This window comes from Podarcis bocagei (genome assembly GCF_964188305.1).
Source record: "Podarcis bocagei genome assembly, chromosome: 2".
NCBI lineage: Eukaryota > Metazoa > Chordata > Lepidosauria > Squamata > Lacertidae > Podarcis > Podarcis bocagei.
In genome coordinates, this window is record NC_138126.1 from 108,488,919 (window position 1) to 108,501,189 (window position 12,271).

A 12,271-nucleotide genomic window follows, 5' to 3' on the forward strand; every position below is an offset into this window, starting at 1 on the left:
TCCTCCATCATGGAGGGCACTTATTGTGGTGAGATCACCAGAAACTGCCTCCTTGTTGTGGGGCGGGACCGTTTGGATGGCCACAACACCCCATTGGTTGCCCCTCTGTTGCTGGGGCAGAAATTCGGTCAGTTGGGTTGGCTATTGGCTGCTGCATGTCGCTGGAGAGTTTCACTTTCTTGCGACGTGCAGCGGATCACCCGCCCTCCTCTCCCTATATTTAGGGTAGTTCTTATGGCCTTGCTATGCCTGTCTAGGGGTCGTCTGTTTTGGAGCAGGGACCCGGTAAGAATTTTGCCATTTGGCTGATTGGCTGGTACCACTTGGTTTTTGCCTCATGTGTTTAATGACAAACAGATGTTAGAGGTAAGAGGTTAAATCAAACTTTATCAACGTGTGCATAGGGAAAATCCAGTTAGTGTCATGCCAAAGTTGAGTTAGGATCTCCATAAAACATGTTCCCACTCTGCTGCTCATCATGTTTAAGCATTCCTGGACCTACTGCTACCTTTGACCTTGAGTTATTTTGCACCCATCCATGAACACAACGGGATGTTTGAGCATCAGATACCAAATACTCTAATAGGTTTGAGAGAACATCTGAGTTCTAACATTCTTCTTCCATGTAGTGTTTCAATCTCTAGGTCAGTGTTCCCCAAACTTAGGTCTCCAGTTGTTGTTCGACTACTACAACTCCCATCATCCCTAGCTAGCAGGACCAGTGGTCAGGGATGATGGGAGTTGTAGTCCAAAAACAGCTGGAGACCCAAGTTTGGGAAACAGTGCTCTAGGTGAAGATTCTGCTTGAAATGTTTCAGTGCAAGTATATTGGGATTCCCATCCTGTTGCTCCATGGCCCCGAATGAGATTTTATTTTGGAAAGAAAAGTAGGTGGGTTCATTTTTAACACCTGATTTTATTGGCCATATTCACATATATATTGCATTTTATGTAAACTGCTCAGAAGTTTTAATTAAGCAATATATAAATCCTGTTGGGGGTAGGAATAAACTTAGACTTCACCCAACAGAAGGCAGTGAGAGAGAAACACAGTGAGGGGCAGAATGGTTGCATAATCTCCAGCTGTCAGAATATTTAAAGGGACAGAGGCGATCTTGGGTACGTGATCTGGCAAACCCATTCTTAGGTGGCGGGTCCAACAAGTCTACTTCAGCTATTCATCTGCCTGCAGATTCCATTTAGGACAGCAAGGAAGAAAAGGTAGGAAATATGACTCAAGAGAATATTATTTCAATCAAATTCATAAACAAGCCAGTGACCAGCTTTACCAAATCAAGTGAAGCTGCTAACAAACCTAATAAGGAACACCTGTCAAAACTTTGCAATGCTTTGTATAAAACTAATTTGGGATGGCAACGTTAATACCTCCACATGGATGGTAAAACTCTTAGCATTTGCAGTTTCAAAGCTAGCTTTCCCATGGTTTTATGGCTCAAGTGCTTTAACAACAAAATTGTGTTAAAATATTTCTATGGGTAAAAGAAAATTCTAGGTCAGGATATTGCTGCAACAGGAAGACATTTATTTTAGACTGACCTAAATAAATCAAATCACAGGCATACCAATCAAACTCTGCAGAGGATTTCAGATAGCTGGCAAGTCCAATCCTATGCAGATTTACTCAAAACCAAGACTCACCAAGTTTAAGGAGAGTTACTCCCAAACAAGCATATAGGACTGCAATGTTAATCCACAAATGAGTCAAGATGAGCTGGCAGAGTTTAGGTACATAGGTTCAAATATCTAGATCACTTATCAGTTGATATCCAAGCACTTTGAGTAAGTGAGTTTGCATTCATTCAGTAGCAATTCTCCCCTCTTTCCCTTTTTGCTCCCAAATAACTAGGCTTCATCAGGTATTAATGGCAAGAAAATACATCGAGGCAAAGAGAAAGCAACATTGAAAAGCTTACCTTAAAGCAATCAATTTAGGCTAAAACTTCAGCAAAGGATTCAAAGAAAACTGCATAATAACAGCAAGGTATTTTCTTTGTCGAGAATATGATTTATAAAGCCTCCAACTACTTTTTCTGCTTCTTTGTGCCTTTTCTCTTTCCAGTCCATAAATGCAGCCAGAAAAAGCAATGGCCATTCACAACAACTTCGTGTTTTTGTCCTCCAGTAGTTCCTCCCCTCGAAAATCTTCTCCCAGGACAGTTGAAGAGATTTCTTTGTTCTGACAAGACTTGATCATTCTTGATACAGCTGGACCGCTGATGGAAAACTGTGCCCCAGAGTTTTGCACAGGCAAACAGCTTTGTAAATATATTCTGCCTGCAGCAAATTGAAAAGGAGCAATGTATTGCAACGTGGGAGAGTACTTTTAAGTGCACTCCAATTTCTGAGCAGTAAGAGGTCTCAGATTCCCAAAGCATGGCTTGTGTTTGGTATAACTGGAAAGAATGTCATTTTAGACTACCACCACTCCATGATATAAGGAGCATAAGTAAACGGCAGAGCAGAGACAGAGGAACCAGGTAAATAATGAACTCCTTGATCACCATGGGAGAGCAGGGTTCAGTGCATTGTGATATCCAAGTTTAAAATCAATCAGCATAAAGCAATTATTCCACAATCCACTACCAGAGTGGTCACAACAGAAAGAGGGCTTCTGCACTTTTAATAAGAAGCAGTTTGGGCAGGTGTAACTTAATTGGGCTCTTTTTCACCTAGCTACCTTACCTGGCAGACCCACAAAACTGAGTTATTGTTTGATCTAGAGTACCACTTGAGGTTATTAGGTCCTCCCTTCTATAGGGGGGAAATAACATATTCCTTGTGATTCCTATCGGACAGTAAGAAATCTTCAATCAGAGTTGCAGTTAGTGGGATAAAAAACACACACCCAGAATCACAAATTAGCATTTCTTTTCCTGAGAGAGCTATATATGGGCTCTGTCTCTTTCCTGGGCTGTTTCTGATTGTGCTGGGTAAAAGCAACTCGAGATCCAGATGTGTGGTCTCACTGCACTTAATATCAGCTGGCCTCTAGTGGTAACTGGCAGTAAATTATTCCACAATGAGCAACAGCCTACCAGTTCTTAACACTTCACTTACCATATCTGTAGTAAGGAGGAGGAGAAGAAAAAGAGTTTGGATTTGTTATCCCGCTTTATCACTACCCGAAGGAGTCTCAAAGCCGCTAACAATCTCCTTTCCCTTCCTCCTGTGAGGTGAGTGAGGCTGAGAGACTTCAGAGAAGTGTGACTAGCCCAAGGTCACCCAGCAGCTGCACGTGGAGGAGCGGAGACATGAACCCGGTTCACCATATTATGAGTCCACCGCTCTTAACCACTACACCACACTGGCTCACCAGCAAAATATGCACCTAGGGCAGATTTGTCATGTACCAATAGATCTTCACTGTCCCCCAAAGGGGGGGGGGAACTGATTCTACTCCTCTTTTTGTTTCCAAGATTTAGTTTTGCTGCCATCACCCTGCCTTCCATCTGGAGCAAAGCGGTGGTAGAAAATCCAGTTGTGTGGTTAAACATTTGTTTCCTAGTCATTTATTACCGTATTGGCCTGAATATAAGCCGTACCTGAATATAAGCTGCACCTTTAAAATTCAGGGGGGGGGGAATACCTGAATATAAGACGCTCCCTTAAAATTCCGCAGGCACTCGCACCCGTTCCGTTTTAAAAGCAGCCCATAGATCAAAACCATAAGGGGAGGGAAACATAAGGGTCAGACTGAGTCCAAACCAAAGGCCAGTCGGAACAGCTCTGATTGTACTGTATTGCACATATACATAAATCAAAACTCACAAACTTAAACAAACAAAAAAGACTTATGTAGAGAGAGCAAAAAAAGAAAAGAATAAAAGCAGAAACTCCAGAAAGGAAGAAAGAAGTAAGAGATATAAATATATGCCTTTTTGTAAGTACATTTAAATCTTAGAAAGAAAAGAAAAAAGGAAGCCTACATAAAACAACATTAGTTCATTCTTCAATAAACTAAACATTTCCAAAAAAAAAGAAACATAGTTGTTGTCAACTTCCGCCAACTTCATAACAGTTCATTATTTCTAATTAAATTCTACCTGTCTGTATTTCAGTAAATCCCTCATCTTGGTATCAGGGAGTTTTTTCCTTTGTGGCGTTATTCTAAACACAGCCAGATCTTAGCTGATGAACCTTGGTTCATCAAGTATTATTTAGATAATCCCATTCTTTTTTAACTATCTTGTTATACTTATATCTGTCAGCTTCGCGAGTTCCAAGTACTCACACAGTTTACACAACCATTCTTCTTTGGTGGGTATATGATCTTCCTTCCAGTACTTAGCCACTACATGCTACATAAAGAAATAGTCTTGTTTTATTTTTAGGGATATTGTTTGTCAAAATTCCCAAAAGAAATTATTCCGGTTTTTTGTTGAATGTAATTTTTAATAACTTTTTCATCTCCTCATAGGTCGTGTCCCAGAACTTTCTAATCTCTGGGCACGCCCACCACATACGGTAAAAGGTTCCTACTTGATTTTTGCACCTCCAACATTTCTTGTTATAAGTTTTATTAATTTTTGCCAGCTTTACAGGGGTCCAATACCACCCTGTATTGCGTTTTCATGAGATTTTCTCTCATTAAGTAACAAGCCGTAAATTTTATATTCTTTGTCCATAGTTCTTTCCAGTTATCCAATTCAATTGTGTGGCCTATATCTTGTTCCCATTTTATCATAACATCTGAAAGAATTTGTTACAGGGAGGGACTAAGACTCTAATATATACCTGTGTGGTGATACAAATCTTGTTGGGCAGTGAAAAAAAGGGCACTTTAATGTGGTTGGATGGATGAGGGGAGCTGGGAGGGGGAGTACCTTTTGACAACCCTGCAATGTAGTCCGATTGCATTTTCCACATTGGGGTCCCCCCCCCCCCAGGAAATGCAGCTGACCGCAGCAGCGGTGTGTCAGGGGGAAACAGGGTGATTAAATGTGTCCCCCGTCCACTGGAGTAAACAGGAAACTTCTTGTGGGTAAGATGGATTTCATCATTAAAAGTCTATTGGTCTTCTTTTACTGTTTGATAATGTCTGCTGCGCAATATCTATTGAAATATTTCATTGGTGTGTAAGTTTGCTTATAGTGAATGTGTGTAAACATTGTCAAGGCAAATCTCCACAACCAACATTAATCTAGACTTGACCACAGAGGCAACCTGCCAAGAAATGTTTGCAGTTTAAGGTGGGGGGGGGGGACTGCAGGGAAAAGACATTAGAAACCTTAAACTGGGCAGAAGAGCAGCGGATGGAAGCTTTCTTTCAAAAAGAGTTGAAAACACTAAACAATTTTGAAGGATTACCTCAGCCCAAAAGGGTGGAGGAAGGAAAGAATAGCCAGCCAGCAACACAGTGTTGCTCTGGGACAGGATAAGTTCCAAAAAAACCCACTTCTTTTAAAAGTCTTGTAGGGAACATCCAGCTGTTGGAAGTCCAGGCAGTATAGGTCAGAAAAACACACAATAAACATCTTGTTATTCACTTATTGGCAGAATTTTGTTCACATATCACGGTCAGTGCTGGGACAATGAAAGAAGCCCTCCAGACCTTGTTGGACTCTAGTTCCCTTCAGCCAAGCTGGTGGTCAGGGATGATGGGAGTTGTAGTCCAGCAACATTTTTAGGGCCTCAGATCTCCCACTACAGTCACACCTCGGGTTAAAGTCGCTTCAGGTTGAGCGTTTTCAGGTTACACTCCTCGGCGACCCAGAAGTAATGGAATGCGTTACTTCCGGGTTTCGCCGCTCGCGCATGCACAAACGCTCAAAATTATGTCACGCACATGCACAGAAGCGGCGAATCTGCTCTGGATACGAATGGGGCTCCGGAACGGATCCCATTCGCATCCAGAGGTACCACTGTATAGCTTTTGTGGTGGGCACCATCTTACCATCAAATTTTTTTACTTATTAATCAGTCAATCTTTCAATTTGTGCCAAAATGCGTTTCTATTAAAAAGAATTTTTAGCAAGATACAATTTGAAAGAGAGAATATTAAGAATGCTGTAATGCTACAGTGCCTAGTGGAATGAGTGGGAGGGCTAACCAATCCAGGAATCCACTCCTTTACTGCAGGAAAATAATCATACAGTGGTACCTCAGGTTACACACGCTTCAGGTTACAGACTCCGCTAACCCAGAAATAGTGCTTCAGGTTAAGAACTTTGCTTCAGGATGAGAACAGAAATCGTGCTCTGGCGGCGCGGCGGCAGCAGGAGGCCCCATTAGTTAAAGTGGTGCTTCAGGTTAAGAACAGTTTCAGGTTAAGAACGGACCTCCAGAACGAATTAAATAATTAACCCGAGGTACCACTGTACTTACAAAAAAAATAATAAAAAAAATAAGGTGGTATTTCCAGGAGGTCCCACAATGGCTAACAGAGGAAACCATTGCCAAAGCATAAGAGCAAACAGAACACAATGCAGAGAAATGTTCACCAGAGCTAATCCACACCAATATGCAAAAGGAAAGAGTCCTGAGACCCACAACTGAGAGTGAGTTTTTATCCAGCAAAGAAAATGAAAAGAGATGGTTTTACCCAGTGCTTTTTTTCTTTAAAAATATGTTATGGGGTACTCTCATTTTCCTACTCATATTGATATACTGCTCCTCAATGAGGCCAAACTTAAATTCACAAAAAGTTTACAGGTATGCGTACCTCTGCATACCCCCAGAAAAAAGCACTGGTTTTACCTTTCAGTATTCCATCTAATTACCGGTAAATGGTCACAGGTACAGTCAAAGTTCGGTTCCCAAATGCCTCCGTTATCGTATGTTTTTTCTCTGGAATGCTGAAAACCCGGAAGTAACTGCTCTGGTTTCTGAACGATTTTCAGAAGCCAAACAGCTTCTGGAGAGTTTTTCTTTCTTTCTTGTTCTCTCCATTGCCTTTGCTGACCGCCCTTTGATCCTCAGTTGTCGAACATTTCGGAAGTCGAACAGTCTTCCGGAATGGATTACATTCGACAACCAAGGTTTTTCTGTATAATATGTGTCAAGGTACACAAAGCTAATAATATGCATCAATTATTCACAATAATTTCCTTTTCCTTTTTTTTACCCCTGACTCTTATGACCATTTCTTCCTTCCTGCTCCTAGTGCATTTTTTCACTTCTCCAAGTTCTTTATCTTTGATCCTGTTCCACTCTTTAAGGTTCAACATCATCATTAAGCATGTTATTCCAGAACATTACATGGTTTTTTTGTAGTGTTTTTCCATATGCTTATTGGGTTGGTTTCTGCATATTCTTTTCTAATATGTTAACTTAATCAGTGTTACAATAAGACCATATTTTTCTCTATCCACTCAGATTCTGTAAAGGGATATACTTTCCCCCCACTTCTTAGCAATCATTCGTTTTGCAGCTGTTGTAAGATTGATTACTATTTCTAAATCATTTTCCAAAATAATATCCTTCAGATAACCAAGCAAGAAAACTTTAGGTTCTAAAGTTCATGAGACATCCTGACATATTAGTCTGCACAGATTTTGTAAAGGCTCATACTTTGAGACAGTTCCAAAAGATGTGTATAAAATCAGCTTTGACTGAACCACATCTCCAGCAAGTTTAAACTCTAAGCCTGCATATTAGATCACATTTAGCATTTTTAGAGAGTCTTACAACAATTTTCCTTTGAATTTTCTGCCATCAGTTTAAACGGGATATTGTCCCAAATGCATTTCTGTAATGGTTCTAGGGGTTGCTCGTGCGTAAGCCTGTGCAAACACCTGGCTGGGTTGCCTGAGTGAACCTTTTCTGTCCGGACAGCCACTCACCCGTGGCTGTCTCAGTCGCTGGCAGAATCCGTCAGTGGGCGTTTCTTAAACTTCTTCCAGCAAAGAAGCTCTTTGATGCCTAGTCTCCTCCTACTCTCTCTGCGCGAAAGCCTTCTGAGCAAGGAGGGCGTAGGCAGCAGAGGACCCCTACTCTCCCCGCTGGTCCCCGGCAAGGAGTCATGGGACCGCCTCGCCACTTCCCCCATCTGCCCCCCTTCTCCACTGGTGCTACGCTGATTCTCTTCCCCAGAAGATGGGCTGCCTCTCCCAATCTCGGGACGCTCTCTGGAATCCCTCTGGATTTTGCTCTCTCCCTCCGGCACTGATGGCAGTTCCCTGACAATTTCCATTCTTCCCTCAGTATTACACCTGATAATTCTTTCTCCCATTTTTTTTTCATGTATGCACCTGGAATCTGATCTCAGCTTGATCATAAAATTTCGCAAGGGTGCCTTTATCTATATGACTGGTGAACAAAATTTCACACGTATTCTCTTTTCTTAAAGAGGTGTGTTTATGAATTTAAACTTGCTCCTCTAACCTAAAAATACTAAAAAAAAAGCAGGCCTCTTCTTTCTTCCAAAGTTGTTAGAACCCCTTCAGATGTCAAGTCAACCTGACCCCGTAGTAACATCTTTATAAGCTCTCTGATTAATTGTGGTTCTTGAATCAAATATTCGTTCTAATATAGGGGAGTTGAAAGTGATAATCCAATAAACATTTAGATGGGTGAAAACTGCTGGAAAAATGAAATTAGAACCTTATACTGCACATAGCCATTCAGTTAGAGCTGTGGGTGGAAGGTTTTTGGGGGTTTTCATGACCGAGTTGAAAACTTTTTTCTTTTCTTGCCTCAGCCAGAAGGGTGGAGGGAAGAAAGAGTAGCCAGCCACCTCCATATGGTGTTGCTCTGGGACAGGATGAGAAAAGTAGAAGGCAAACAAAACAAAACTCCTCTATGGAACATCCTGTTGTTTGAAGTCCAGACGGGCAGTATAGGTCAGTCAGATAGATATACAATAAATATTTTGTTCTTCAGTCAGAGCTGTTTTATGTGGAGGTTGAAGCTGGGACAATAGAACAAGCTTCCTATAAAACAAGGAGAGGGAAGTGAGGCAGTGTGGTATACTGGTTAGAGCGTTTTACTAGGACCTAGGAGAGACCAGGGTTCAAATCCCCACTAGGGCATGAAGCTCACTGGGTGATCTTAAGCCAGTCTCTCTCTCTCTTTCTCTTTCTCTTTCTCTTTCTCTTTCTCTTTCTCTTTCTCTTTCTCTCTCTCTCTCTCTCTCTCTCTCTCTCTCACCCACCTCAAAGGGTTGTTGTGAGGATTAAAGGGGGGAGGAGAATCAATTCTCCAAAGGAACACAGACTCTGTGTGGGTGCCTGGAAACTCTTGCTACCACTCGGCAAAGCGAAGGGCAGATGTTTGTAACAATATTTGTTTGGTGCACTTTTGAAGAAGAGAAGAAGAAGAGTTTGGATTTGATATCCCACTTTATCACTACCCTAAGGAGTCTCAAAGCGGCTAACATTCTCCTTTCCCTTCCTTCCCCACAACAAACACTCTGTGAGGTGAGTGAGGCTGAGAGGCTTCAGAGAAGTGTGACTGGCCCAAGGTCACCCAGCAGCTGCATGTGGAGGAGCGGAGACATGAACCTGGTTCTCCAGATTACGAGTCTACCGCTCTTAACCACCACACCACACTGGCTTTCCCACCTCTCTGTTTTATCCCTGGCATTAGTGTTTTCCATTCATTCTCCCCCTCCCACCCCAACCTCCATTTCCTTTATGGTTAGCGTTTCTCTGGCCTTATCCCCAGATGGAAATGGTGCGTCAAAGACAATGTTAGTTTTAAGAACGTAAGAACGGTCCTCTAGTCCATTTAAGGGCATCTGCCATGTGTTCAGGAGGAATTATGCAACCGTTGGGACAGGAATTCAGCATTTCCTGTTTTGATTTATAAATCTATTCTGTCCCTATGGAGGTGTTTCGGGACTGGTTTTTGTTTTGTTTTCAGAGATGCACAATGTTCAGTCCTCAACTCCAAACTCTGGATATAAATCTCACATTGCTGCCAATTTACATCAGCTGGATAGGAAGAGGTTTTGTCATTTGGAATCATTACAAAAGTTTCTTTCATCGATTGCTAGTATGGGTGGAGAACCACCCTCCGGCTTTGTTGTGCTACTGATCCCCCTGAAGGGAGAGGAGAGATGATCGACCATCCCTGGAGGTCACTGGGCCCACCCACCATTGATTTGGAACATCTGGCCTCAGCACCAGACATCTGGGTGGGGTGGGAAGGCTAAAGGGGGGGGAATTGTTGGTTTGGTGTGAATGGTTTGGGGACAAATTATTGCTCTGTTTATTATGTGGGTATGTTTTGAAATGACTGTTACTATATTATATAAAATATTACAGATCCTCTAAGTGTCCCTATTTTCCAGGGACAGACCTGGATTTACAGAAGCCGTCCTGGTTTCTGATTGCACCCCGGAATGCCCTGCTTTTCCTTAGGACATGCCGATTTTCGTTGGAGAAATGTTGGAGGGTATGGAGTTATGCAACCCCCGAGCCAAGGAGATGAGTAACTATGCAACCTTTTGAAGACATCTGAAGGCAGCCCTGTCTAGGGAAGGTTTTTTAAAAAAATGTTTTATCATGTTTTTATACGTGTTGGAAGCCACCCAGAGCAGCTGGGGCAACCCAGTCATATGGGCGGGGTATAAATAATAAATTGTGGTTGTTGTTGAATAGGACATCCCTATTTTCATCAGATAAATTTTGGAGGGTATGATATTAATGTATTAGTGTATTATATTATTGCCCCCACTTCCCCTCCTCATAAGGTATTATGTACTGTTTATCTTTTCTGCTGTCTCTTGGAGATGTTTAGGTAACAAGTGATTAATAAGTCTAATAAATGAAATGAGAAGTGGATTCTATAACTAATAATCTACCCAACGTCTGCTTTCTTTTACCACGATGCTATTTGAGAGGTCACAATCACTGGGGGGGGGGGACAGGGACGGTTTAAACAAAATCTCTGGTGTTAATTCAGCTAAATGCTGCTAACTATGTAATTAAGTTCCATTGAAGCCACTGAAGACTAACAGTAGCTGGATTGGAACCACTGCCCTTTGAAAAGGAATGAATGAAGTCCCAAATAATTGCTGAATTATCAGTTTGTCTTCTGTTCCCTGTAAACTGCAGACAAAATAACAAAACAAAGTACTGTACGGCCAAAGTTAAGCATGTTTCAGTTTCATTAAATAATGTGGGAGAGTTTGTGGTGTCATTATAGGACATGAAAAATGCTGAACTCTGGTAGGATCTTTCAGCGTAAAACTTTAAGCATAGATTTAACATGTATTTAACATCTATTTCACAATAGATGTTCATACAAAATGCATGTTTACAAAACTATTGTACTACCAAACTAACTGTATGCTTGTGAAACATGGGCCACTTATAAATGCCATCTCCAACTCCTCGAAAGATTCCGTCAACGGTGTCTCCAAAAAAATTTACATATCACTTGGAAAGACAGGCAAACTAATGCCAGTGTACTAGAGGAAGCAAAGATCACCAGTGTCAAAGCAATGATTCTTCAACATCAACTTCACTGGACCAGTCGTGTTGTGCAGATGCCTGATTATCGTCTTCCAAAGCAACTACCGGTACTCTATTCCAAACTTTAAAATGGAAAGCGTAATGCTGGCGGTCAACAAAAGAGGTTTAGAGATGCTCTCAAGGCAAATCTAAAAGAATGTAGTATAAACATTGACAGTTGGGAAACACTGGCCTGCAAGCGCTCCGGTTGGAGAACAGCCTTTACTAAAGGTGTCATGAATTCTGAAGACGCTCGAACTCAGGACAAAAGGAAGAAATGTGCTAAGAGGAAGACACGTTTGACAAACCTTCACTGTGATCAACTCCCACCCAGAAACCTAGGTCCCCACTGTGGAAGGATGTGTGGATCCAGAATTGGCCTCCACAGTCACTTACGGACTGTTAAAACCGTGTTCATGGAAGACAAACTTATTTGGCCATGAGTGATCGCCAAAGAAGAAGAAGGTGGTGGCACTTGACCTTTTGATAGGAAATGCTCTACAAAAATGGGGGGGGGTCGAGGAGGGTCAGGAGAGTGAGAAAAGTCTGTATTTTCATCTGAGGAATGTTGGAGAATATGGCCTTCCTGGGTATGGAAGATTGATAACATGGTACAACAGCAATAGCAGCAGCAAGAAAAGGAATCTTACCTTGCAGGAAAATATCTAGCAATACAGTGGTACCTCGGTTCTCGAACGTAATCTGTTCCGGAAGACCATTCGAGTTCTGAAATATTTGAAAACTGAGGGTCAATGGGCCATCTACAAATTCAATTCAGAAAATTGAAAAACCCTTGTTGGGTCGAATTGCAGCTATAAAGATGAATGTATTGCCAAAGATGTTGTTTTTGTTTC

The 12,271-nt window shown here is 41.8% G+C and overlaps 1 long non-coding RNA gene across 1 annotated transcript; it reads left to right on the plus strand.

Moving 5' to 3' along the window:
* The first annotated feature begins 1,939 nt into the window (after positions 1–1,939).
* Positions 1,940–10,760, plus strand: LOC308580235. Its single transcript, XR_014004735.1, has 2 exons — positions 1,940–2,498; positions 10,227–10,760. It is a non-coding gene; the product is annotated as an uncharacterized lncRNA (long non-coding RNA).
* Positions 10,761–12,271: the final 1,511 nt, after the last annotated feature.